We start from the raw sequence: 24717 nt of genomic DNA on the forward strand, positions 1-24717 counted from the left end.
AAGTCACAAGCAACTGAAAATAAGCTCTTAAAACAAAGAATTAGGCAACCTTTCTGACCTCACCACAAATCATTCAGGCCACCAAACAATTTCATATGCAGTTACATATTTGGAAATGTCATTTGTTCTTTATATGAGTCTAAATGACTCCCAAATTTATGTGGGCTTGGATATAAATGTCACACTGCACACAACACCTAAGCAAATTACAGAACTGGCAGCAAGTAAAATCCTTCCTAATCCAATATTTATTTTGAAGGGACTACATCAGTCTTTATTAAAAGCAGTATTTTAGTACTCCATAAAATTGTGTTTATTCTCTATCCTTAAAAATGCTAAATGCAGTTTTGGTATCCTCTCATATACAGAAAGCTAACAAAAAAAAAGGTAAAAATTTTATGTTTAGCCTAACTTTCTCTTGAAACAACCCAGCAATTAATTTTTTTTTCAAGGCTGTATCTCATATTTAACATTACTGATATAAATATCTAAACAGTATTTAAATGAGTTACCTGAGCTAGAATAGAATTTGAATTCTGATTTAACTTGGGATAAAATTATTCTTTTTTCCACAAAAAGAAAACTGCTCACAATAAAATTATTGCCTCACCTCCAAACTCAAGCCAAATATTTCATTACAATCCCTCCTTCTTCTGCAGCTTGAGGAATGTTAAGTGTGCTTATGTTCACAGTGACAAATACGGATGACAACCAAGGAAGCAATTACAATAAATGTCTGATCTGCCTCCACTAAAAACATATACTTCAGCTTCAAAACAATATGCCACTCAATTTGAGTAAACCCTACCTGACACAAAAATTACCAATGTTTGTCATGTCTGAACACATTTTTGGCCTAAATTAAACAACTGAGTCTTGCCTTTATCAACTCTTCCAAAAGGAAAAAAAGAATATTTAGCAGCTTAAAAAGCAAGTCCATGTAGTGCGTTTCTGTCACTTTTTCTTAAAGAGACAGTTCTGGGCATTCGTAAACTGTTAAAATTATCATTTTTTTAAAGTGGCATCTAGATTCTTGGTGGATTTCACTGGCAGTTGTGTTTGCAGCTTTGAAGTCTCCTCCAGGTCTGTCATTTGGCAAGGCTGTTGATGGGTGCCTGGGGTGCTTTGTCCTCCGGGAGGCTACTTTCCTTTAATTCATCTCTGATTAGAAGCAATTTATGCATTTTCATCTGTTTTATGTAAAGATCAAAGGGATCATGGATCCCAATGTTGACCCTATTATAGGCAAAAGAGGCAGGCTGCACATTTTTCCTTGGTTTCACTTTAAGCCTCAAAGCACCCATTCATACTACTCAGTTCTTGATGTATCTCTCATAAACCAGCATTTATATGGAGACCAAGTAGTACCTATTCTCTTGCCTGTAAATACATGCATGCTTTTATATTTATATAAAACAAAGGTGTGGGGTGAAATTCCCATTTTCAAATCTGCTAAGATAATTATTTGCCCAATGAGAACAAAGAGATAAAAGATTAAATTCAATATTTCTATAACAATACTATTCTTAATGGCCCCATTAATAAATTTGTGACACTTCACCTAATCACAAACTGATTTAGCTGGCTTTGCATCAGAAAGTTCTGTCAAAGGTTTCTCTTTTTTTTCTGTCTTCAAGTTACAATAAAGAGAAGACTGACTTTTATGCGATTTAAACAGAAATTTTTCACAACACAAAGGCAACTTTAAAATTTGTTCCAATACAATCAATATTCAGTAGCCATTGATATTAATGATGTTAACTTTGTTGCCATCAACACAAGAGCAAGAATACAAATGTCACTGAAACTTACCTGAAGTGAAAGGAACTACATAAGGAAGTTTTATTTTATTACTATTTTTTTAAGCAAATTTGGTACATATGCCAGCAAACATGCGGATACAGGAAACTTTCAGGATGTTTTCCCAAGCCAGTAAACACACACTGTAAATGCAAATGCCTCTTCTTCCAGTCAGTTCACCTTGATTCTCTCTCCATAAGGCTCAACCCTTCCTGTTTCTTAGTAATCATGTATAGAACAGGGAGAAAATATTGTGAAGACCAGCAGATAGAAGGGGAAAAAGCCCATCAAAAATCCACTTTGGAGGTAAAGGCATAGCACTATATTTGGGAAGGCTTCCCATGTGGCAATATTAGGAGAACAAAGACTGCCTTGGACGGTTTGTCATTTTAAAGACGAAGAATTAGGATTGTACTTAGTAAGCAATGTCCTGAAGAGATGTTCCAATGATGGACTCACAATAGATGGTGGCTCTTACCTTGAGAACACTGGAGTCTACCCCTCCCAACTACACAAATTTTGGTAAAACCTGTCACGGTCATTCTTTCACAAGAGTGACAGAGGGGCTGCATAAAGCAATAGAGGTGCAAGAGAACAGCATTGGAAAAAAACATCCTGGAAGAGTAGAGCTTTTTTGTAGTCAAGATAATCGTAACAAGACAGTAATATTTAGAATTTATATGTTGGAAAACAGAAAAACTATCCATTACACCATAAAGGACTTTGTAATTTTCTCCTCCAGGCCCCTGTTTTTGCTCGACGTGAGTTACCACATCCCATTTTAAAAAAAAAACAACAAAAAAAGCAAACAAAAGAAGAAACACAAAACACACAAAACAAACCCAACACCACTTCAGGGAACTTCTTACCATTCTACATATGAAACTTGTGACACTTTCTAGGGATTTTAAAAAAAAATAATCTTAAATGCATTACAATATTCTCATGCACTTGTGTGTTTCCCCAGCAGTTGGTATTTTGCTGTTTATTCCCAATCTCCCAGAGCCAGGCATATGGTAACTCAGATTCAGTGCAAACAGGGACCTGGAAGAGAAGCTCACAATGTCCATTACAAGGTAATGGCCATTTTGTCTACTTTCCAACACTTAAAAAAATCTTGAAAGCCTCAGTTCCAAAACCAGATAGGCTGAATTCTCAGCACGCATCATTAACACCACTGCTCTAAATTCAGGTCTTTGCCAGTTTATAATATATCAAATACCCAAAATATGCAGAAAATGTAGTAACACACACCCCGTCCCACCACAACACACAAAACAACTCCAGTTTATAGGACAATTTGAGAAATAATTACAGTAGAGAACCTCAGGCTGTCCATCCTACCCACAGGAAAAAAAAACAAAACAAAACTGAGGTCTCTGAAAAAGTTTCTGAATTCAAGACAAATTCTAAGACAAAAACAGCCATAGGGGAAGAAACATCATTGACAAAGAAAAAATTAGAAGAGCTCCTTAAATTTCAACAGGCAAGGAAACTTATGAGATACTTAGGGGTGAACAGTCCAGGAGAAATGGAAAAACTACACAAAGGAAAAATTCCACGCTGCTTTTAAAAGACAAAAACTTACATTGTGAAAACAAGCAAACTTCCAAATTCACTCTGAGGGAGCAACAACCCTCTTCCCTTTTCAGGTCTGACCTACCCCTTGCCTAGGGATCCCTTAAACTGCATTCAGAGACATGTAATCAAGTTTATATGGTAAAGGAATGGGGAAAAACCTGCCCAAGGTCAAAAGGAAGGTCCTATGGTGGGAAGGGGAAGGTGGTGAGTCAGGGAGCAGGAGGAGAACAGAAGGCACCCCCACCTTTCCTCTCAGAAAACTGATACGAAGTCACACACAGAAAGGCCTTGCCTGAGTTTTGGTAGAATTTCAGCATCTTCTACCACTTAACAGAAATCAAGCAGAAAAATTACCTTGGAATCTATTAAAACCTGAAAGACGTAAATGAAATTGTACGTATAACAAACTGACACAGGAGAAAAAAGGAAATAGGAATTAAATGCCTGTTGTTTGGGTTTGTATTTTTTTAATCACTTCATGCTCCTTTGAACCCCTGAAAAAATTTCCATGGGTTTTTCTCTGAGCTCGCAGACCAAGATATCTGACAAAAGGGGAAACAGGTGGCTTGTCTGGAAACGGTTTACTCCTTATGAGAAACAAAATTTGCCTGCTAAAAGTACTTGGCTTATTTCTCTTCTTGCGGAATCCCAGAGTTAACTCCAAAAAACTTGTGGAAACACTTGGCATTCATCTCTTATAATTAAGTAGAAGATAAATTACCTAGCTAGTCTTAGAGAAAGACTTACGCAGTTTGTTTCCATATTGCCACGAGGTATTGTCTAATGCTTCTGTTTATTTTAAATCTAAAGGTCTGTTTCAAGAATAAACAGAATCTGTTTCCTCCATTGTTGTCATGATACTGATAAGCACCTTATAACATACAGTCTGCTTAATTTTAGACAAAGCCTTACTGTGCTAAATATTAATACCTTGAACTCCAGTTACACCAAGTGCTGATGCCATGATCAGTGCATCAGCACAGGCAACACAAGGCATGCTGGTTTGCCAGACAAAGTCCAACTCAGTAACTCCTCCATCCAGCCCTTCAGCTCCAAATGCTGGCACAGCTCACAGCACGGCAAAAAATTGCCTCCTGTGGCTTTAACCTCAATCAATGTATCTGAATTCAGAGAAGGCTCTGCAAGGAAGATAGTTCAGAAGCTAACTACAAACTGCTGAATGCTCACAGAAACCTCGCGACCCCGGACATCAAAAAACCAGCTACATAAAAAAATGTCACAATGGCCCCTCCAAAACAACAGACACAAATTCACGGATATGAGGTCAGTCGACCTCTCTGCCCTGCTGGCTTTGACAAGGAGTCAGAGTTGTTAGCACACAAACATCCCTCCCTAGACTCTGTTGTTCCAAATCAATGAAGTCAATACAACAACATATGCAACACTCAGCTGCACAGCTGTGTGTTCAGACATTCTCATTCCCTCACATTTTGTGAGGGACATACTCATACTTACCCTCACATACTTAACTTTCACTTATATTATTTCTGGAAAAACTGCAGACAAAAATCAATGTATTTAGCCTAAGGTACCTCCACAAACCACTCTCTCAGAGGAAGCCAGTAAGTTTTTTTTTTCTGAGAATTTGGTCTTTTAAGATAATGATTTCCTTGCATGCTGTTTAATGCAGCTGCTTTTGTCAACACTTAAAGAGTAATTCAGGTTTTTTCCACTATTCTGTACCACAAAATATCAAGTCAACTACTGGAACAGACTGCTTTGCAGAAATTTCAAGGTAGTGGTTGGATGATTTCCTTTCACACAAGGCCTAAGAAAACAGTTTGGAAAAGCCCAAACATAGTGCTCCACTGCAGACTGAGTGGCACAGCACGTTGCATTAACCACAGGCTACAAAAGTGACTGAGATTTGATGTGTGAATAATGTAACCATCACATTGGCAAAAAACAAATAATGATGCTTACATGTTTTTACAGAGGAAAGGTCTGTTCTTGATTGCTTAGACACCTGAGCAACTGTTTGGATATTGTGCATCACACACATCCCAACACAAATGTAAATGTGATGACTGATCTATCATTTGGAGATATGACACTCTGTGATCATAAGTCTATCCTGAACTAGTGCAACAGCCACAAGGAACACATACATCCCATGGTAAAAATTTTCTAGCAAGCCCAAAGAAACAGTAGATACCCTCTGAGTAGGCCAACGCTGTCCGGATAACACTGAAGGAGAAATTTCACAGAGAATGGAAAATGGATATTTTCTTCTTGCGCAAACACGTGGCGTACTTCTACCACTTTCTCCTACACTTTAAGCTCAGAAGAACCCACCAATTACTATCTTAAGAGGCAAACAAGGTATGCTTATGTAAAAAGTTTCGTTTGGTTAGTATTTCCAGCTCAAAACACTGATGCATTCAAAGTGTTAGTCCTAGTTACAATACCAAAACAGAATAGAGAGGCAAAACCTAAACTGTTTCTAAATATTGCAACTGGAAAATGAAACAGCATACTGCCCACAAGTAGGACAGTAATTCAGCTGATACTACTCAAAAAGTAAAATTTACAAATTTCTCCCACCTATTCAGTATTTTCAGATAACAAAATAACGAAGAATTAGATTGTGACTACAGAGAAGTTTTTCAAGTCTATTTTGCAAGACCGAAATTTAAAAGTAAACTCCTTTAAAAGCAAACTAAAGAACACAACATGACAAAACCTGTATTTTTTACCTTAATAAACGCAGATTTCCAAATTTTCTGGGTTTTCTGCTTTAGGCAAGTAAAGATGACAATAGTTTTTAATTTTATGATTATATACTTTCAGTTTTGCACAAAGTCGGGTGTCTAATAAATCACTAGGAAAACCCTTCAAGAATTAAAATTAAAATGCCTTTTTAGGAAGACACATACAATTTTATGTAGCAGGCTTTCAGAAATAAAACCCAGTTAAAAAAGAAAAGTGTTTGTTCTCAAACATTTACATCTCAGATTAATTTTTAAATTCTTCTATAAATCTTCAACATTGTTCAGATATATAACATAAACATGGCAAAAGTCGACAAGTTAATTTATTGCAGTTTGTAATCAACAACCTATGCTGATCTTCAGAAAAGATAAACTAGAAAACAGATCCTCATTCTGTGGAGAAGATAAAAGCGAATGGGAAACTCTGAAAGTGTTCCAGAAATGCAAATGCATACATCATTTGTGCTAAAGGCAACACAAACATTCTCCCTTAAACGAAGCAATACATCAACGTGTAAGAACAAGGAAGCATTTTTCTGTCAGCAGAAAATACAGAAAACGTTGCCTGTGATGAGTAAGTGATCAAACAAAAAACAAAATGGCAACAAGAATTACACAGTACTTAAAATTTTATTTTCAATGTGCTTGTATGCCACAGCACATACAGGTTGTAATCCAAAGGACACACAAACAGTGAAAGGCACCGTAACTTGTCTGATTTTCTGTGGATTAGTGATCTACAAGCCCAACACTACTATGTCATCCTCATATGCCTGAAGCTCCACATTAGGTTCCCTTCTTTTCCCTCAAGTTTCCCAAATACTTTCTACATTACAGTCAGCTCATTCACTTCTTTGTAGCCACGCTCCCTTTTCCTTCCTCTCCTCTGCCACTACATGCAACTCTCATGCCAGCCAAGCACAAAGCAGGACACTATGACTGGTCTGGAGCAAATAGCTTTCTCAGCAATAAGTAAATACATCTTTAATGATTGATACCAGTGGCCAAATTGAAAAAAATCCTTGAGTTTGGGTCACAGCCTTTTCTTGAGGAGTCTGGGGGAGGGAACACCAATTTAGATGTCCTTAGATTACCACAAAAGGCACACACATTTGGAGCTTTCAAAGACCTCTACCTTACCCATCGAAACAGCCAACAAACTCTAAAAATGAATGTGGGAACAGAAAGGCAGGCTGTGTGAAAGACAGTTGTCTTTCAGGTAATCAAAGAAAAATGCTGTTCCCTTACTCAGCAGATTTTGCTTACAGGAGTCAGGTGATTAAAAAGGGGAAATAACAGTGTTCTGAATATAAATGCAACTGTTGTCTCTCTGGATTCAAAATTTTTAGACAGGAAAACTGTCAGCTACATTTCTTGTTAAGTAACTAAGGTTGCAAATCCAAGCTCATTTTAATATTTTGACACTGCAGATTAACTTACTTAGACTCTAATTCAATAAGGACAAAGAGGAAGTTTCCATGACCAACAGAACTAGTATTTGCTCACTCCAGAAAAGGAAATTAAAAAAACCAAACCAGCTTGAAATCTGTTTTCAGTATATTCCAAATCTGCTTAGCTTTAATGTTAACTAGCAAAACTGTGGTGTGAAGTGGGTTTTATTTTTATTTTTCATAAAAACTCTATAGCATAATAGCATATTACAGCATAATAACAGCATATTCTATAGCATATTCATTAAAAACACCCATCCTTCAAAACTCTGAAAGATCCATAGTTCATAGGCTAGTCACGTAGAGTAAGTCACTTACTGTTCCCCTCCTAAAGTACATTATCCCATTGCAACTGCCACTGTCCAAAATAAGTATGTAAATCCATATTCACGTTTCACTTTTGACAACTAGAGCACTTATAAATTGGCACTAGGACCCTGAATTCAAACACCCTGTGGTTATGACAAGACTCCACTGCACAGTAAGCATGCTATTGGGCAATAAATGCCATTCCCTGATTAAGTTTTTGAACAATTTAACATCTTAGTAATCAAAAGGAATGTTATCCAAGCTCTGAGGAAAGACGCATGGATGAGTGATAAAATAAAGTATCTTCAGAGAAAAAGAATGAAGGGTAACTCGTTGTTCCCAGAAAGAAAAGGTTAAAATTGCAACGCACCTCTACCTGGTGAAAGCCATACATAATTCAGAATGTTTTCTGCACTTTTTCTAAAACATAGCAGAAACTGAGAAAACCTAATTATTAATACAAGGCAGCTGTAATAAAGGTAATGAAAAAATATATTGTGGTGTGTATGGAAATGCTTTTCCCCAGAGGGATAAAGTTCCTTATACCCCATTTCTGCACATCCAGCCAGAACCCTGTCTTTGCTGGGCAGATCCACTTTTTCATCACTTACACTTCATAGTAAAAGTGTGCCCTGGAGCTACAGTTCTAAAAGGCAAACAATAACTCATTTCATAGCTCTTGCTTAGGTGGGGAAAGTGATTTTTTATGTATTTCTCAAAACCAGAAAGAAGTAGGGCATATGAATATGTGTGTCAAGTAAAACCTGGGAGAGGCCCAAGAACACTTGAAGGTGTCAACAGGACTTGGAGGGGCAAAACTCTCTTAACTTTTTCTGCACAGAGAACAGGACAATAGCTGTCACGCAGAGGAAACTGCCTCACTTCTTGCTGAGCTCATTTTTGCTTTCACATTCCCAGGCACCAACTGCAGTTAAGCAAAAAAAAAAAACATGGCTTTTTTTTTTACACCGATTCATCAAGATACTTGTATCTTTTTGCAGCATGATGAGTGCCTAATTACAATGATTCAAATCTCTTGTCACCTTCAGGCTAGACTACAGATAGCAATGGTTTTTAGCCAGAGCTGATAGTGAAAATGAACTTGACACAGCACGCAATGGTTTGTTAAGCATGATATAATATTAAAAACATCACTCCCCTTTTTAATCTAGCCAGGAGGAGGGAGAAATCACATGATTCTGAGTTCAAAGTTGCTAAATCTCTTCTCCAGCAGGGAAACATGCTTGTCTGATTACATTTTCAGGTTCAATGCATTTGTCACTCTATCACCTTTCTCCACATTCAGTCATGTTTTGAGCCCTGTTGGCTTCAGACAGTTCTTCCTCCTCCTAATTTTTCTTCCATTCCTCAGAAGTTCCTTCAGTTTACTACCCATTTTTCTTCTTGGAAAATGGTTATATGGAGGCTGGGCCCTCTAGTGCATCTTGATGTTAATGCACTACATTCCCAGTCTTTTTTGTTGTTTTTCTCTACCAAGAGAGTTCTTAAAGGGCATTTACTCTGTCCAAGTGGACCCTATTTGTGCTTGTAGAACCTCAAAAGGAGTTGACCAAGTGATATCCACTCTAGTTGTACTGTCGCTTGATGTCAAGACTCAATTCAAGCACTCAGCCCCATGAACGGCACCTTTTGCTCACCCACTGCAAGATCAGCATCAAAAGCCCAGTAGGAAACTCAAGAGATGAGGGCAAAGAAACAGCTTCCTCACCAGGGGCAGAAGTTCAGGAATGAAACCTGCTTAATACTTCAAATACAGGTCCTTTATGTGGACAGTGATCTGCACTATCCCTTGAGATCAAAAGACTACAATGAGGTGCATACACACACAGACAGACATACACAGGGCCTAGGTGGGAAATTGTAAACAACTTCAGATCTTCAAAATATGTTCAGCTTCTGCTTAAGCCAGAGAACAAAGCCCTGAGGGTATAATTCTCTCAGCTGCTATGCTGCATGTCCTATCCAAGCCAATCTAAAACTTCAGCATTTAGAAAACCATCTTGATATTCCTTTATCACATTTTTTTTGATTCTTCAGGTTCTATATCATTATCATTAACATAAGTATTAATCTAATCTGAAACCCATTTGCTTGTCTTTCACTTTTAGTTTCTTAAGATAAAGACCTTGCGAACAGGCAAAACTGGAGATGGTTAAAATGCTTTAAATAAAAAGCTGCAATTATATCTAAACAGATATTTTTATGTCACTTAAAAGATTTAGGTCTTTAAAGTAATAAGTGAAATGTTTTTAAAATACGCAGTATTATGTACATAACCAAAATTTCCACTGACAAAGCTTGCAATAGTCCAGGGGAAAAAACAAATTGGTAACATAACAAAGAAACTGGCCATGGTACAATTAGTATGAACAATATCAGAATTATCTGTATTATTTCTCAACATAGCATATATAGCTTCACTATGTATGACCTCTAAACTGATAAAATCATTAAAGATCAACAAACATCAATATGAATGTCCTCTATATGAATGACTTTTCTTTACACTCTGATGAATCTTTTCAGCCACAATAATTAACAAAGAAAAAGGAAGTCTAATTGAATTGCACATTTTGTTACAGCTTCACAGGTTAGTGAAAATTCAGTGCACCTCTTGGCTGCATCACACCCAATCTATCTTTCAAAAGAAACTGTTGAAAGAAAGATTTTTATTTTAATGGACTTTAAAACAGCTTCTGCCAGCAAAGGCGTTTCGAGTCTTGGCGGGAAAAATGTCATTATAGGCCCCTGTAAATGTCACGGAAGATGAGGAAATAGCATACAAATGATCAAGTTTTCTAATGTACTTGGCGTTAACTGATGAAATCACAATAATGTGACAAGGTGGAAGCATCTTGAAGCTTGCTTTTCTTTCACTGCAAGATTAATACAAGCTTTTTAAAGCCCTGAAAAAGTGCTCATTACCATTTGAGTTGTGTATATGATTTGTGACCAACAGGTGTGACAAAACATGAACAAGATTTTGAAAACCATGAATGGGCTTATGTTAAACTGTTTAACATAATGATGAAACCTGTCCTAACTGATTTTTAAATGACACAGAGTTAAATTCATACCACTGACATTATGCTTAATGGAACAATAACTATTTATGGTTTCTCTGTGAATTCTGGTAGTAAAACTCTGGATGTGGTCACAGAAATTATAAATCTCCATTTGTTATCTGGAAAACAAAACAATTATAGTAATTTTCTGCTATTACAAGCAATTGTCTTTAATTACCTTAATATATTATTCATTGTCTGAAAAGACAGGATGTCAGCGTGAATAGCATTGGTTTGGCAGCCCCAAATTACCAACAACCATCAGAGTGGTGCATGCTCTCTCTCTCTTCCCTTCCCCAAAGAGAGGATCCGAGCTTTCACAGAAGCTTGACTTTCTACCTCAGTATCACACAAAAATAAAAAATTGAAATGAAAGGAATCGCACAATTTAAAAAATTCCAAGTTATGCATTCATGTCTTCAGTTTGTTCTTTGTATAGTGCATATCTTTTAATTATCAATCATTTCACAGTTTGGCCCACTCTTTCTAGCAATCCATTTCTCATTTGACTCCAATTTACAACGACAGTAAATGGCAATATAATGGAAACATTGGTACTGCGCAAATGACCTATTACTTGACAATAATTTTGCAGATGGCAGAATGCCATGCAGGGATGCCTTTACAGCATCAGCCAACCACTGGCAAATTTCTTGCTTTTGCAGAGTTCCAAAAAAATGGAAAAAAAAAATTAAAAATGAGAAAAAATAATTTTGACAAATCAAATATAGCAATTAACCAATACTGTAATTGCTGTGAGTATATTATAGGTCAGCTTTTGCCATGAAAATCAAACCAATGTCTTTTTGATACAGTAAGAGTGCAACACTTAAATTATATGTTTTGACTCCTTCATGTAAACTTGGGCATCAATAACTGCTTGAAGTCTTTGACCTGGTATTTGTAATTCTGTAATCCATGTATTCCAAACAAATTTTTATCATCTACAAATTTTGGAGTATGATTTCAACCACAAGGGTCATATTTCCCATTTTTTTAAAACAGTTCATCCAGGATTTATCACTTACTAGTGACATTATTTAAAAACGCATTAATTCTGAGAAATTTGGAAAGATCTTTCAAATGAGAGCTGTGACTGACCATTCTAGTTAGCTGCAACATTTGGCACTTTCCATTTCTACAGCTGTAAAAAATATGATTAAATTAACTCATCCACACAAGTTTAATCTCAGTAGTGCAGAACAAAACCCATAAATGGCTTCAGCTTGCAGAAGCAGAGTAAAGTAATTTCTGTATTTTACGCAAGCCTTTATTTTACAAAAGGTTTTTTTTATGGCTGATACAGCATTAGGGGTCTTCTCACTTTCATCTGTTGATTTCTTTTCCCAAAATCTTTGTCTGAGTTGGGCTTGCTCAAATTAAAGTCATGGCTGCTGCTGCATTTCTGTGTGATGCTTCCTTTTCATCCACCTTCATATGCTAAGGGAAGAAGCAATATTTTCATCATTATCATTACTTTTAAGCAGAAGGCCAACAGCATAATCTTCACACTAATCCATTAAATAGATGAAATTATTATATACATGAGAAAAAGATGCAGAATTTTCATTCTTCTGCTTACTTGCCCCATTCAGCAAATAGCGCATCATTTCCTTTCATGATAATGACATTTCTTTGATCCCAGCAAAGAGATTTTTGAAAAATTAAGTTAGAAATAAATGTAGAATAACTAATTTACATGGCCTCAATTACAGAATTACATTTACTGCATTTCATCCATGACTAGGGAGTTTTAAAACGCACAGCAGGCCATCTTCTGAAGATCAAGCAGCAGCTTCTTCATAGGTACACCACTCCTGCAGCTTTATGCAACATCTGCACTCTCATGTCCTTGAATTCAGAGTGACTAATGAACTCAGCAGAGTACATATTTTAGAACACTGACGCCGAAGTTGGCATTTATTCACTAATGTAATAGGCAGCATATTTTATAGGCTGCTTTTTAAGGAATGTTCAACCACTTGCACATTGTGCATAATTTCACAATCACCACAGTGAAGTTCAGCTATGCACTACAATTTAACGTGTTGCAGTTTTGCTAATCAGATTCCGAAAACATGCATGACAGCGACACAGTTAATTTATTAAGTCATGCACTGAATAGGAATACAACTTGATATATTGCAAAGCAGAGACAGAGAAAGCCACTTATGGGTTTTCCTAATATCATGTATAAAAAATTCCACACAGAAAACAAAACAAAAAACCTCTTAGCAAAAGAAAGGTGATAAAGTTAAACATCATCACTGACAGATGCCAAAGAAGCTAGTCCAGCTAGATCTATATGGAATCCAAACATTTAATTTGCCCTTTGATGAAATCAAACAGTCCCCTGAAGAGTAACGTCTACTTACTACCTAAGTATTTACTCAGATGAGACTGCCTCCAAGGCCACTTTTTCATTATCTGTCTGATTTTGTATTTTAACACAAGAACAGCACTGTGTTAGGAGTTTTCCAGAACCAACCTTACACTGATTTCCACATGAAGAGACCTTTGCAGCCAGCTGAAACAGTAATTAAGTTAAGAGCACCCCTAATATATACAGGACTTTGCCAGAAGCGTTCAATGAACAGTCTGAGCTTTCACATAAATTCTGTCACAGGCTGCACCTCATTTACTAACATTACATCACGAATAATTTTGTTTCAGTTTGAATGTATTAATTATATTGACATAGGAACTCTTTCAATATCTAAAAATTATCAACATTCAAAAAACATGTCTTACTCCTCACATGTAAGGATGTATAGAGGTGCCTATTCCTCATTCTGCTTTGTGTGACAGCCTCATCCTGGGCCCCATAAGATCACAGAAAAGATCCTCCTGGAAGCTATGTCAAGGCACATGGATTTCAGGGAGGCAATTAGAGACAGCCAATGTGGCTTCACAAAGGGCAAATCGTGCCTGGTGAATGTGGTGGCCTTCTACAATAGAGCAACTGCATTGGTGGACAAGGGAAGAGCAACTGATGTCATCTACCTTGACTTCTCTAAGGCCTTTGACACAGTCCCACGTAACATCTTTGCCTCTAAATTGGAGAGCTCTGGATTTGATGAATGGACCGTTCCATGGATAAGGAATTGGCTGGATGGCCACATCCAAAAAGTTGCAGTAACAGCTCAACGTCCAAACGGAGATCATAACAAGTGCTATCCCTCAGGTGTCTGTTTCAGAACCGGTCCTGCTCAATATCTCTATTAATGACATAGTGGGATTGAGTGCACCCTCAGCATGTCTGCGGATGGCACCAAGCTGAGTGGTACAGCTGATAAGCCTGAGGGACAGGATGCCATCTAGGACCTTGACACACTTGAGAAGCAGGCCAATGTGAACCTCATGAAGTTCAACAAGGTCACATGCAAGACCCTGCACCTGGGTCAGGGCAATCGCCAGTATCACTGGACTGGAGAATGAATGTATTGTGAGCAGACATGCAGAGAAGAACTTGGGGATATTGGTATATGAAAAATCAGATGAGTCAGCAATGTGCACTTGCAGTCCAGAAAGCCAACTGTATCCTGGGCTACATAAAAAGAAGCATGGCCAGCAGGTTGAGGGAGGTGATCCTCCTCCTCTACTCTGCCCTGGTGAGACCCCACCTGGACTACTCTCCAGCTCTGGAGTCCCCAGTATAGGAAAGACATAGACCTGTTAGAGAGGGTCCAGACGAGGACCACAAAAAAGATCAGAGGGCTGGAACACCTCTCCTATTCAGAAAGGCTGAGAGACTTGGGGTTGTTTAGCCTGGAGAACAGAAGGCTCCAGGGAGACCTTACTGTGGCCTTTTAATACTTAAAGAGGGCTTATAGGAAAGATGGGGACAGATTTTTTACATGATGGCCTATAGTGACAGGACAAAGAGCAATGTTTTTTATCTGAAAGAGGATAGATTTAGATTAGATATAAGGAACCCACATCATTACTATGAGGGGAGTAAGACACTGGAACAGGTTGTGTAGAGATGTTGTAGATGCCTTATCCCTGGTAGTGGATGGGTCTTTGAGCAACCTGGTCTAAAGGAAGATGTGCTCTCCCCTCCCCCAGCAGCGGGTTGGACTAGATAATCTTTAAAAGTCCCTTCCAAGCAAACCATTCTGTGATTCTATGATAAAAGCAGCAGGCAACTCATTACAACATACTGCATTACATTCACTGCATCTGGACAAGTTATCAGAACAAAAACTGGCAAAACAATGGATTGTGAAGCATCTACTTAAATGCACACAGCTCAGTTAAGTAGGAGTGGAAATAGCTTCATAAAATAGCACATTAAGATTTAAATTTGCTTCTGTTTTTCTTTATACTATTATTTAAAGAACAGTCACTTAATATAACCTTTATAAAAGAAATACAATTACACAAAATTTTTATGACAATAAAATTGGAAATGAAGCCATGCAGTAAGACTAATTTTCAAACCCATATAGACTTATTCTTTCAACATACATTTCTAATGCATTTCACAAGTCTCCCATTTCCCAAGGAAGACTGACTCAACATTTACAAAATCACTTAACTGTCCTCCAAAAATGCCAAATATTCTTTAAAAGCACATTTCTTGAGAGTTTGGTCATTTCTACCCAAAAATTACATAGCAAACTGGTGTTATTGCCCTGAGGTGGATATTCTTGCAATCAAAGAGGTACATTCACATAGATAATTCTCTCTCAGACTTCATACAATGACAACTGCATCTGCAAGATAGCATCCCACTCTACTTGCTCAGAAGTTTGGGTACAACTGGCTGAGACTAAAATGGAAAAACAGTCAGCCTGTCAACCTTCAATAGGCCTCAGCTGCCATTAAAAGGTATGCGGTAATTCAGAGCCCATGAGAGCCCCTTAGCAGGCAAGCTGGTGTCCACCAGCATGCAGTGGAGTTCCCAGCAATAACAGCAGATCTCGCAGTAGGGCTGTGATATTCCACTGGCTTTCATTACAGAAATCTGTGTCATTAATTTGGGAAGAACTGAGTCTAGCATTGCAGTTAGGCTAATGATACTGTTAATGAAATTCCACTAATTTATGTCCCATATGGCTATGATGTACAAATAGATTCATGTATGCACGTATACCTATATAGGTATAGGTTATACATGCATATAACAAACACATGTATACCTATACTCATAGTCCTGACATCCACACGATGAAAGACAAAACCATTTATTAAACTGCATTTATTATGCATCTTCAACCAGCTGAAGTATGTTCCTTTTGAATTTTCTCTGCAGTTTTTAAGTCTCTAAATCACATTCCCCTCAATCCGATTTGTCAGGCAAGTCACAATGGTCCAATTTCATGGGCCCGCTATTGTTAAAAAACCTGCTTCTCATGAAACTCTAAGCAGGTATGAAATACCATAATATCGACATTTTCCTGGGCACTGCATCAGTCAAAAGTGCAAACAGGAAAAAAAGTTAGTCATAAAAACATAAAGGTTTAATCAGCACTTTTTTCAGTTAAGTTCATTAATGGGCTTGTCATATTAACTAGACCCGAATTGTGTAAATACATCATTAAACCTCATTTTGTATTTACATATTACCTGTCTCTTAAGAGTATATTCATCCTCTGTTTTGGTGTTTTTTATATTTACAAAGATAATCTAAAGTTTTGTCTTAAGAGAAAAATTGCACAGAATGAGAAAAACTTCTGTGGTAGCTTTGGGATCTTATAACTTGTGAATTAGCAATGAAAGAAATGAGGTAAGACTTTGGGAATATATCTAAAGTTTTAGTGAAAGATTACAAAAAGCCATAGTGGGAGTCTTATATGATGAAGCTTTAAAGTTAGTTGCAATGTATTAAAAGACAACATTCAAATAAATTATTTTTCACCACAGTATGCCAAGTTTTTGGAGATAGAATTAAAATTGGGCTTTCATTTTAGACCAAGTAAAGCGTAATATTAGACTATAATACTGCAATACTAGTGAGATCCAAATGCTGACAGTTACAAGAGAATATTTTCCCTCAGGCATTTGAAATTTAATGCTTCTTTAATATTCTCTGTTGGATATTGTTAGAATGGAATTTCAAATATTTCCTGCAATTTGAGTTAAAGATTACTGAATAAGGCTGAGCAGCAAAAAATTTTTGAAGCATACATCTAAAGCTGGCATAGTAGCTTAATGTCCTGTTGTTTCTTGCTTTAGTAAAATTAATTTCTATAGTCTTCAACCATGAATTCAACCACCACCTGGAGATACAAACCCGTAATTTAACTGTGGTGTATTTCTAGCTCCCTTGACTAATACACTGAGGCTAGACCCTGGATGTCTATAAAAGGAAAAGGCCATTTCATAGCAATACTTTATATTCTCCTAAGTCAGACAACAGGCAACTTGAAAAACAATATCTGGCCCATTACTGTAAATAAATGGGATTATCTGTCATGAAATAAAGGTATGTGGTTTTGCCTATATTAAAAGTGCATATTCTACTATATAGTCAAGAGTAACACCTTTCCAATATGACTCAAAATATTAAAAATGTTTTTATCCAATTAAGATCCAACCTTTTCACCATACATGTATTAGTGCATTACCATGGTTACTCAGTACAGGTAAGGGTAGGCTGCATATTAAGCCTAACAAAAAGGTATAGTTGCATCATTCTAGAAACAAACCAGAAAAAGACTAACTATAATCATGACTCCCTTTGCTTGATTACTTCATGGAGAAGCCTGCTTCATCCGAAGACGCAGCTACTTTCTTTTCCATTGTTTGTGTCCACAATGCTCCTGATTTTGTTCCATGACCACAGTTCCCTTATCATTCATACTGGGCACATGCAGACTCACTCCTTGGCTCTTTCCTACAGGAAGCCTGCCAATTCCCCTCAAAATGGCTTGGAACGCTGCTTTGGACAGTATGACTACCATGAGTTCAAGTGAAGTAATTCCTTAACACCATCCCAGCCAGATAAGGCAACTCTAAATGCCTTCATGATGCACCCAAAAGTTTTAAACATTGAACCTCAGTCTCATGCTGTAAGAAGACCGTTCTCATGGGTTCTGACACAACCCTTGTCGATACTCTGCACAGAAAAACCAACAATATGTGTATGCATGATTTGGAGCTGCAGAAAACTCAAGTTAGGTATCATGGGTAGGGCCAATAGAGTCCACAGAGCTGAATTCATGGGCCTATGCTTTTATTAAAAGACAGGGACAGTTTAGCCTTACAGTGTGCAACTGATTGAACATAAGCATGTGCAGAAATTGAGCACCTGCGTTTATGTGAACAGAATGAATAAATACAATTTCTTCTTTCTTTCCTCAAGGATCAGTAAAAACACTGAATAGGGGCAGTACTATAAGCAACACCAAAGCCATCCCTAGACTCTACTGCTGCTGAAAAATCAATTTGGATGACGTTTCCAAAAGGTAACCAGATACCAAAGTGAATCTGCAAAGCAGCAGAAAAACCTCAGACCAGAAACAAAGTGTTTAGTTTGCGATTAAGCTTATTACCAACAAATTAATGTTTTAAAAATCATGTTTTACATATGAATAATGTCATTAAGTAAAAATTTATCAGTACTTTCCTTCTGCAAAGAGTTAGTTTTTAAACAATTAACTTTAAAAAGTCAACATCATAAGATATAATTCTCTCTCCCTGATATTTCTATTGATATTTTGTTTAAAATATCATTTAATACTTGGGGGGAAAAAAGGGAGAAAAATTCAATCTGTGTAATGGCAGCTATTAACAACTTAGTTCCATGAAAATACAGAAACAAATACAAATGGATATTGTAAACAGGCTGAAATATTTTAAGCAAACTGTGTGATCATAATCCATAGAAATAACCTTAATGAGAACTGCACTTGTAATTATGTGACACATTTGGCATGGAAGAGCATTCATCAGTATTCTGACATAGAAAGGATGGATAAAGGAAGCAGATGGATTCACCCACCTGCACTGAGCCTAAAAAAATTGAGAGTAATCATTATGGCTTGTGACTTTTCATACCAGAAGTTATTCCTTGATTATCAGGTTATCATGAACAAGTGCAAAAAAAAAAAAAATCACTGAAGAGAAAAAGGAAACATTTATTTTCAGTAGAAGCTGTTTTGCCACTTGACTTACTTCACTTTAAAAAACTTACAAGGACATCAGCTTAATGTTTCAGCCTAGTTTCTGGGTTTGTGTTTTTTTGTTTGTTTGTTTGGTTGGTTTTTTTAATTGTTGTAGTGAATTAATTTAAGATTACAAGGTCTGGTTTTGTAGAACTTGAATTGTTACACAGGTGATTTCTTACTTAGAATACCAACCTGCACCTTCTGATTGGGTTTAAAACATATCCACACTTTTAGTAAATTTTATAAAACAAGAGGAAGCAGAATGAAGAAGCTACTGCACAACACCAAGATAATTTTTACATGTTCAGAAGAAAACCAGATTTTTCAATTACTCGTATGCTTACAGCTAATGCATTAGCACACTAGTTTTACTGAACCCAAACATATTAAACCAGGCTGGTACAATCTTCATGCAAATTTCTCAAAAAGAAGCAAGGCAATCCATATGCCTTGGAAACCCACCTTATCAGTACAACAATTTCATAACACTACAAAAATCAAATGAACTGAAGAAACACACCATTTCTTGTGATCAATGCACAGGTGACATTCTTTTCACATGAATCCCTAATCTAATGTCCTTTTTGTTGCATTTTAATTGGAAGGTCACATATCCCAAGGAAATTACTTTATCACTTTTATACAGCCTGCATGGAAAAGGGTATCTTTAGATGTACTTTAAGCTAAGTGTTTCCAAGACTTAACTAATTGAATCCATGATGCCCAGATTAGAGACTGGTAGTTCTCACCACAAATGTACGCTTAGGTTCTATGATCTGGAAACCCACTTAGTGGAACAGCCAGACAGCAAATATAGAAAAGCACTTTGTCATACTCATGCCATTCTCCTGTTTGCAAAGGATGCTGTTACTCCCCTCCTCTTCCCATTTCCTATCTTCCAAGGGTTTGCAAAAACCTCTACCACTTCACTTCACCTACCATGGGAAGAAGTACCCAATTCACTCAGAACTTAAAAGCCACAATCAACCTCCTCCACACATGGCAATCAGTGAGTAGAAAGTCCACACATTGGTGTCACAAAGTGTCTGTTCAACCATGAAAAAGACAGACTTGTGTTAAAGTAAAAGAGAATCCAGTACGGCTATTTCACATACTCCAGGAACACAGTTCTTCTGTTCTCTTTGTAATAATTCAGAAATCAACTTTGCTGAATTTACAGCCAATATACCAAAGTCTTTGTGTGCATCTGTGTGTGCGCGCGTGTGTGTGTGTGTGCACTTTGGTTCTTCTGTTTTGTTTTTTTTTTTAAACAGACGTTCTCTACACCCTATATACTTTTAAGAACTATGAGAAGAAAATCCTTCAAAAATTGTTCACAGATGGTAGATGGTAATAGATCTCCCAGAATGTCTCAGCGTTGTCTACAACGGGGTTGCTATTATTAGGCCACTGTGCTACCACAATCCCTAGTCAGCAATGGAGCCCTGCGATACTGGAAGTGCACGCCAAGCACTGGAGGCCTACAAGCATTGGACCAAGCACCTGAGATCTCCCTATGCACAGATAGCAAAGGCAGCCTTAACTGTTACAGTGTCCTCCGGCAAAAGTACAACAGGTGTTTGTACTATTAAACTACTTAGAAATAAGAGACAAAAAAGAATATTCTGATCTCAATTTTTATTAAGATTTGACTCATGAATAGTTCATGAAGATTACTAATACATAGTACAAGCATACTATACATCATTTGTGTCTCTTCATAGTCAGTAGGAACATGAGTACAGAATGTTCTATGGCATCCTGTCTACCTATTAAAAACATATTAAAGTTTGTATAGCAATTAATGAATGATTAATTACCTCTAATAATGTAAAAAAACCCAACTAAACTATTAAGAAGCAAAAACAAAGCCATAGAATAAATGAAACCAGTTCCACAGAAGGTAAAATTTCTCTTTACAAAAGGAAGTTTTCTGAACAATGGGGGGAAAAAAAATACATCAGAGTTATAAACAGAATTTCTAGATACACAAGTTTCTTCACACCATTTAGTGCCTATGCAGTAGCACATAACTGTAGTTTAGAAATGAACAGTGAAAACTTAGTTTTGGACATTAACACTAGGAATACAAACAATAACTTATGTATTAAAAATGAATTCTTAGTGAAAATATATCTTTTAATTTTCTAAATATTTTAATTGTTCTTGCTTATATCTATGTAGTTATAATTTTTAAACTCTTACAGATTTCTCACATACCTTTAAAAATAGCTTTTGATCCTGTCAATCCCATTTCATTTTCTTAATCCTTTATTTTATTTCTAAAAATCCCTTATTATTATTCCCTTGGCTCATAACCCAGAAGAGGCTTCCACAACTGCTTCAGTTCTACTATTATTTCTAATATTGAAACCAGCCATTATATAGTTAATTTTTTTAACATGGTCTTAAACATTTTAAAGTTTAATTATATCACACAGACTTAGCTACAAGAGACATGTTTTTGTATTAAAAATTGAAAGTAAATGCATAAGATAAAAGAAAAAATGTATTATACATGGAGACGATAAAAAGATAGCTTCACAAATGATTGAAAAATAAGTGTGAAAACTTACCTAAAAAAATTCATCAATTTCTATAGATGGCAATGAAGAAAAAGAAAATCCCATCCAAAACACAGTTAAAGAACACAGCCAGCTGTTAACAGAGAATAATTCATTTTAAAATATATAAAAAATTGAGAGAATCCTGGCAGACTACCCCTCAAAACTGCTAGTTAACTTGAAAAATAATACTTTATCCTTGCAAATGAAGATTAAAACATATTGAGTATTGTCTCATTTAATTACACAAATTTCCAAGTAATTCAGTATCTTTTGAGTGCAAAAACTGTAAAATCTATTTCAAGAATTAGCTGAGAGCCCAATTCACATGCACAGTAAATACACTAATGGGTATTTACTTCTTTTGCATGTAATACATTTCCATTTATGCAGCTCTTTGGCTTAAAGCACTACACAAAAGATACATACTAATAAAACATGGGGGAAACATTAAAGAATATGAAAAAAATCACACCAACACCTTATGATCTCAAAGACGTAAAATTGGCAAGTAAATCGTTAGACAAGTAACTAGATGAAATCCAAAGACTGTGACAAAGCTGACAGGAAGAACAGCACTGAATTTAGAATGAAAATATCCAAATTTTGAAAAGGTGGTAAGACTAATAAATCATCAAAAATAAGTCAAATCCACCACACTTCCTGAAGATAAAGAGCACAAATTTGGAACACCGGGTTGCAGCAACTTGAAACCTGTATGTTGATAGATTCCTACAGCAACACAACGGTCTGACAACAGTGTCATGATCTAACAGCACAAGAAACACTACCAAGAACCAACACCAGAAAGGTGTTGTGGGAAGGTCCAGAAGCAAAGGATGTATTTTTTTAAACTAATAAACACTAGGAAATGGAGTTGTAAAAACCAGATGGGGAGACAAAAGCATCTCTAATTTAGTTTTGTACATTTACATTTTGCTTGGAAGATATTAAAGCTTAGCAAGTAGAAACAAAATTTAAGCTATGTAAGGAGGAAATAGTAGAATTGTTAAGTCTCACTAACTTCAAAAATTCCACCACAATCATAAAAGGCTAAACTTTAAGGTATCTTTAGTTAAATCAGCACAAAACAGTGCAGACAGTCTAAAATCAAATTAACTCTATCTCAGACTAATTATACTAGGAACAGATTTAAAATAAACTGATACACATGCCCCTGAGAAACAAAAGCATTTACACATGGCTTTGCACCATATTCATTACAAATCACTTTCACCACAAGACATGTTGTTGAAGATAACAACAAATAATACAAGCCAACATTGCTTTAGCTGAAAATTGGTAAGGAATCAATTTAAACTGAACCAATTATGCTAAGTGGAAATTACATTTTGCAGGTCCATATCAGGTTTTGTGTACATTTAAATCTTAAATAATCTTAAATAGAGTTAATTAAGTCTGTGCAACATCTCGGTGAGAAGGTTAGGGTCACTAGGACTCTAATCATTTTAGGACACTTTGGAATAATCTGACCGGAAAACAAACTCCCTTGTACTTACCAAGCTTCTCTACATTTCACAGCAAGCCAGACCTCAGCTTTGCTTACAGCTATTTGGCTTTCCAATGCATCCCCAGAAGGGAACTTAGGTACAATCTTCATTCATATTAAAAATGTACGGCTATTAACTGATATAAATCACTGTAGTTTGACATTTAAAATAAACTAAGTATGACTGTACCTTTTCAACTCTGACACTGCAGTTTTCTGTACTGCAGAAGCTGTCAGAGGTTCAGCTAAAGCCTTGTTCAAACCACAGGAAGTTTTGAGTTGTGGCATGAGCACGATTAGCAACAGGACTCGCTAAAATGAGAACACTTTGCATGACAAGCATAAATACTTACATTTTATACCTACTACCCTAAAGGAGTAACTTCTGATTTCTGTCTGAGGACTGAAGAAGAAACTGTGTACACGTACATGCTGTTTAGATTGTTGAAGAAAAAAATATTATTGACTATAGGGACTAGAGTAAGATTTAAAGCTAATCCTGCAGAAAAATATTCAGACAAATGAGACTTCACTAAAGGCTTAACTAAATTACAGAATATGTCCAATAAGCAAACCCGTCAGGATCTGAGGGGAAAAATAATCAACTGTGCCATCCAAGAGTCTCTTTCATAGCATAACAACACGGTTTAAGAATCTGCTTTTTTTTGCTGATGCATTTATGCCAATACCAGTCTCACTTTAGGTACAGACCAAAGGAGTTTTCTTCCGTCAAAAACCCAAAATACAACTAAATGAGTAGTTTTATTTTTGTAAAGCAGTTTAGTCACGCTGTTTTAACAGCGGACTAGGAGAGGTAAGCTCTCGGTTTTCCCCACTCTAAGTAAATAAAAGGAAACGGCCAAGCGCAAGATGACAGGATTTTGTGAGGTTTAAGTGTAGCCATGCACCTTCTCCCGAAGAGCCGCTAGAAGGGTGCCACGGGCAGAAGGGAGAGAGGAAGCGAGGAGAGAAACCCGGAGCTTGCGTGGCAGCGCCCGAGGGCCGGGGTTTGGGGTCCCGAGGCGAGCCCCTTTCCTGAAGAAAGGTGGGAAGAGGCTGCGCCACGGGAAGGCAAAGGGAAGGCTCTGCCCGCCCTCACCGTGTCCATGCTTGGCGTGAGGAGACCAGCTCCCTGCCTGCACCCCCCCCGCCCCGCCAGTCTCGCTGAGGCGACATGCGCCGCCCAAGGGCCACGCACTGCCGGTGGGGCGGGGACCTGTGGGGAGAGACCGGAACGGCCCGGCCCGGCCCCGCCGAGATGCCCACCCCAGGGAAGGGCACGGCCAGGCCGCACACCCGAACCCACCGAGCGCTCCAAGAAGACGGGGCACGTGGTTCGGAGCGGGGCGGGGAGCACCGCCAGCACCGGGCTCTCGCCCTCCCGCGCCGCTCCTCCGCCACCGTCACCTAGCAACCACGGAGGCACGGCCACCTGCGCACGCGTAGCAGCCACAGCCTCTCGCGTGCTCAACGTCCTCCGCCGGCGCCTCCTCCCGCGCGCATGCGCCTCCCAGCCCGCACATGAGGACGACGCGCAACACCGACCCTCCGCACAGCGCCTGCGTCAACC

The 24717-nt window shown here is 37.4% G+C and overlaps 1 protein-coding gene across 5 annotated transcripts in view; it reads right to left on the reverse strand.

The window, feature by feature from the left end:
- WDPCP (WD repeat containing planar cell polarity effector) overlaps positions 1-24635 on the reverse strand; it is a 156561-nt gene extending 131926 nt beyond the window's left edge. For 4 of the 5 annotated variants that reach the window (XM_075088383.1, XM_075088382.1, XM_075088381.1 and 1 more), the window contains exons 1-2: positions 24454-24635; positions 21650-21731 (exon numbers count right to left, since the gene is read on the reverse strand). The gene's annotated coding sequence lies outside the window, so the exon portion shown is untranslated. Of the gene's footprint in view, positions 1-21649; positions 21732-24055; positions 24286-24453 lie in introns of those variants that run through there. The other variant, XM_075088384.1, reaches the window with a different exon arrangement.
- Positions 24636-24717: the final 82 nt, after the last annotated feature.

This window comes from Phalacrocorax aristotelis, chromosome 3 (assembly GCF_949628215.1).
Source record: "Phalacrocorax aristotelis chromosome 3, bGulAri2.1, whole genome shotgun sequence".
Classification (NCBI taxonomy): domain Eukaryota; kingdom Metazoa; phylum Chordata; class Aves; order Suliformes; family Phalacrocoracidae; genus Phalacrocorax; species Phalacrocorax aristotelis.